Genomic DNA, 5393 nt, shown 5'->3' with positions numbered 1-5393 from the left:
ATGTCAGCTAACGTTGCCATTTGAAACAAGAAGTTTCCCCTATGTCATATAGTGGTCATTTTTTGGAAGGGATTTGCCGTCAGAAACATATCGACATTGATCTCCAGAATGTCAGAAATGTGAACGCCGATTTGGAAATATAGTTTCTGCCACACAGTTATCTTTCAACGCATCCATGGGGACCGAATGGGTACCATATTAAAAAAAATTCTGGAGTCCATTCCTGTCTGTGTCGCTCGTGAACATACCTATCAATCAATGAAATAAAAAAACATGTGAAAAATATGAGGAAGGCAGTCATCTGCGGGTCGGGCCACTAGCAAAAGGTCTGCGGGCCGTGTGTTTGACACCCCTGCTGTATCGGCTGCGTGATCGGCGCTTGTAAATTACAGGTGAAATGAAATGAGAGCACTGAGAGACTTCATAACGTTCTCTCGACGTCTGCGAAACTAAATAACAATGCTCGTCAGCATCGTAAGCACTTCAGCGGAGAAAGAGTGCGCCCAAATCATTTACCCGCACAGAGGTAAGCAGATGAAGCGAGAAAACCCCCGCCAGCAGCACCATCGTGCGGGAGGAACGCGTTTTTGGGCCAGCCTCCGGAGACCGGTCGTCACACCACCCCGTTCTAGCCACCCTAACAAAGATATGCTTGTAGCTAGAAATTATAGTAATACGCTAGCACGCTAGTAAATGTGCTATGTTCCTTTGTTTGAACATTACTAGTGATTCTCCGTGAGTCGCAAATCCCCAAATCCCACATTTTCGCTTCACGGACAAGTCTTGAGCATCTTCTTCGTTTGCTATTAAAGAAAAGCCTATGGACGAACTTTCTTTTTTGCCCTTTGATTGAGGTGTAGGCAATGCATAGTAAGAGCCGACGGGCTTGTCATGTCGCTTATGCAGCATTTTTTTTTCGGCCCTCGTCAAGTCAGTTACTAACAAACGACCTTGCATGCAGCTACAAGCCCAGGTAGCATGCAAATTATCATTTCTCGAGGGTGGGTTTTCCGCCACAGTTACAAAACATGGTTTTCTGCGGATCACTCTCTGCGGCCATGACTTAGCGCATACGAAGAATTTAGCCTATATCTTTAGCCTCACATTGTCTTACTGTACAAACGCCGAATCTCAAAGTCTTAGGCACCCTGAAGTAGCAAACGATAGTTTTGTGAACGGAGCCGTTTGCAAAGGTTACCTAAGTACGCTCAGCTTGAGGTTTTATTCATGCATCACCCTCCACAATCACGGCCATTGTTTGTGGCGGCTTATGGTTCCATGATCACGCTTTGGATATATGTAGATATCTGTAACACCAGACGGTAGCACTGCCACTGCTCTGGCACAGATAGTTCGACACTATATGCGTCAAGCTCGGCCCCTACCAGTGGCAAGATATGTCTTTAATAGCTAGGGAAACCGAGATCCTTAATAACTTTCCTATTAGCCACAAATATTGAAGCAATTCACAAAAAAATCAATAATTATCTTGCTCACATCATTATCCCTTGACATTGTGTTACTGTTACGAAGTGCTGCACACGTGTCATGTTACAATATTTCCATCTGCTCTCTTCTGAGCAATGGTTAACGGCGTTAATTTCGTACAGCTGATTCCGGAGCCTTACTTGGTTTGTTCTTGAACGGGATGTCGGCTACGGCGCAATTCTCATAATTAGTGTAAATAAAGTGCGCCGCTTGCTCACCATCGGCACCTGAAAAAAAGAACGAATATAAAAGAAATGTTCGAAAGGATCCGGAAAGTGTTCGAAACGTTCGAACACTCGTTTCGATTACATTGCCGCACGAGGCTTGCCGGTGAAAGAATACTTTAATCTAATTATGACATCAAAAAATAAATGACACATAAAAGCTTCACAACATACCAATTGTTTGAAATATTTACTGCATTAAAGAGGAAAGCTTCACAAGTGTGCGAAATGGAACTAGACTTAGCTCAAAATTTTTAATAAATTTTCGCCCACAATTTGCTCAAGCCACCAGCATAGTCGAAGATATTTTAGAGATGAATATACTTTTTTACTCGATAGGCAATTGTGTTGTCTACCAAAACAGGTTGACAAATATTTGCGCGAGCTTCGATAAACTTATTCATATATGTCAGCCTTACACTTGAGCAGACGTAATGGGAAATTGCTGAGCAGGGCTGGAGTCAACGTTTCCACAGCAGGACTCGTCTTCACGAGGGCAGCCACTGCCTTCCTTAGCATCCTCTCTACGTTCACTTTCCCACAAGCTCATAGGAGGAGGTCTATAACAACAAGATTGTACCCGAAAGTTTGGGAGTAACAAATTTCGGTGGAAGGGGTGGGGCGTTACAGGTGAGTACGGATTTTGGTCTATGTTGAACATGGTGCTCTCAAGAGCAATGACACTATTTCGCTGGTTGCGCGCATGCTTAATGGTGCTTGGCGATTTCAGGATTGCTTGACTCGCGCTCAACCTTCCGCCGCTTGCGTCACTGCTATCTCCTCCTCACTCGGCGCTCAGCCTCTTGATCAGCGGACGAGCCCACTACAATCATTGGCCACACAACGACTGCAGCAACGGCCAGATGAGGTCGCCTACCCTCCACCTCCGCGATGCTCCGCCTCCTTCTCGCAAGGCCGCGAGCTCCTCCATGCCTTGCCCTTTAAGCGTGCGCTCCCCACTTGAAGGAACCCCCCTCCTCAGACGCTAGCTTCCCTCGTCGCTTCTTAATTAATATCGCCAATTTCACTGGCAGGATATGTACGCTTGCGAACGAAAATCAATTTCTTTGGGAATGAATCCCGAAAACTGAGCTGCGCAATACCAGCTCAGATAACCAAAAGGGGCCTCCGGGGAAAACCAAGTCGCAAATATCAGATTGGTGATTTCATTACTGACTGTCCACCCTTTCCCAGGTTCATAAGAAATAGTCCCCATCGAATATTTTCACACTGCTTATCTCACAGTTACCGTCATCCACCGTGAAGACAGGTTTGTCAGGTGTCAATCCTTCTCTCCAGTAGTAGGTGTGGTTTTCTCTGAAACATATGTTACACATTGTGCTCTTAGGCCTGTATTAGACGACACACAAATATACGTCGTAGAAATGCACTGTAACGCATTATTCTGTTTCGTAAACAGCGAGGTATTTAGAAAGCACGCGTTCTTACGGCTCGCTTGAGCGTAAAGGACAAGAACATTAAGAACGTCCCATTGTCCACTAACCTTCGGAAGAAAGCAGGTACATAATGAAGAAAATGGACAGAACTAATGATTCGGGTTATGGAACTGACTAAAAGAACGGGAATGAAAGTGCAAATATTAACAACTTCCCGCCGGCTACAGGTGGATCCCCCTTCCCTCATTTTAAGCGTGTGTTGATGATTAGTCAATTGAACGTTCACCTCGGCTGTCCTTCGCTCCGTGTCTCATGCTTTTGTCTACAAGTTAGGCTCCAGGAGTGTTAGCGAGAACCACTCACAGCCATGTCGGTAACTGGAGCCAGTCCACTCAACCGTTGGTGAGCTAACGGGCAGGACAACTGACCAGCGAGCCCGTGTACAATTCTACGAGATGGAATTCCGGCTTTAAAATTTCTTTCTCTATAGCTTTACAATTGACAAGAGCGAGGCACTCTGAGCAACATGGGATTATTTTATTTCTATTTCAACAACTATGTATGGAAACGAACCAGCTTAGTTAGAGAAAGCGAGGCTTGATGAATCAAGCGTATAGTTTAAAGTGTCACCATTCCATTAGCTTCTGTCGTTTCACGAGGCACGTTCTATGTAGTTGTCTCCAGTGTATGCAATGCACCTGGAGGAGCTTTCCATGTGTGCCTGGTTGGCAATACCATATTTGAGTTTATCGTATTCTTGGACCTGCTGAATAACGTCATCTTATGGTTGAACTAAGTCACAATACAGTGTTTTAACACCTCAAGAGAGGGACAGCTGGGTAATAAGGCGTCGGGGACCTTTTATTTGTGTTCTATGCAACAATGTACTTTACAAAAGATCAAATGGAGATAACTGTGTTGCCGTACTTCCAAGGTTGTTTTACTTCTTTCAACATCGCGTTGGTCTAACACGACAAATATGCCAGGTTTGGACTTAACAATGTATGCAAGTTATTGACTACGGCGAGCGCATTTTGTTTGCGAATGTACCATAACATCTGGAAGCGCACTATTTCTTTCATCGTGCCTTCATCGTGCAGGCTTTGCTCCCGAACACCCCTTTACCTTGTCTATGCCCTTCACTAGAAATGCCACATTGTATTCGCTTTGTGACAACACTTTCCTCGTTTTGATATTTGCGCGCGTGTAATTTCATTCTGCTTCTAGCCAATGGGTAGGCAGCAGACCGGAAAATAGAACGCCAATACCTATCTTTCTCTAGCTTTCCCTTTCTATGCTAAGCTGTAAGTGATTGCATCAATGGCCATATAAATTCTGCCACTCGCTCTGTACCGCGACGCGGTTGCAGTTATGTCGCGTGCGTTCTGGACAACACTGTATCTGTTACACAAATTTTGTACACGCAAATGGGTACAGTTTATTTTATACACGAAAATTATGGAAGACCATATTGGTAAATAACCGCTATGCTTATTTAAATCTCTAAGTAATAAAAAAGACCGACATGAGAGGGGCCTGAGAAAAAACTTGGTCATGCAGAGGAAACTTTTTTGTGGCTTTTATTTTCCATTTCAAAATAAATGGAAATTTGAATAATAAAACGGCTAACCGAATTGTTTGCTCTCGTCATGTGGCTAAAGAATATCCCTGAAAACCTGTCCCGCACCATAGTACTTCTCGCCTCACACGCGAACGAAATTAAATGAAACCTATATTTCTTGGGTAATCATTCTTTTTCCTTTTTGTTGAAGAACATAGAGAAATGGAGCTGGCGAGATGCTATAAACATGAATATCTCCACAGTAGTCATATTATAACAGAACACAACATAAATACGCAAAAACTCAATTGCATATCACTTTCAGGTTATTGTAATCTATCTGAACTCACGCTGGGCTTCCATTCACTGATGGCAGCACCCACATATAGCTAGCAGTCTTGCTTTCTTCATCAACATATCGCCTTACAACGAACATACAGTCCAGATCTCCATCATTGTCAGCGTCAAACGCGGCTATGGCGTGAGGAAAGGCGAGGAATGTCTGCAAAAAATAGGAAGAAAAAATTAGAGGTTCATTAGCGAACAAGTTCTAATGTATCAACATAATGTTTTTGAGAGTTTAGTACCTTTTGAAACGCCTTAAAAGGATTAGAAGACAGCTCAATAATTAAAGCGATGTTGACTGAACAATTTTTGTGTTACATAGCAGTAGATATCGCTGTGTCCGCGTCGTACTTTTCAGTCCTTGTACTTACTGTGCAC

The sequence above is a fragment of the Rhipicephalus sanguineus genome, chromosome 7 (genome assembly GCF_013339695.2).
Source record: "Rhipicephalus sanguineus isolate Rsan-2018 chromosome 7, BIME_Rsan_1.4, whole genome shotgun sequence".
NCBI lineage: Eukaryota > Metazoa > Arthropoda > Arachnida > Ixodida > Ixodidae > Rhipicephalus > Rhipicephalus sanguineus.
The sequence above is the reverse complement of the archived record's forward strand: the minus strand, read 5'-3'. Positions refer to the sequence as shown.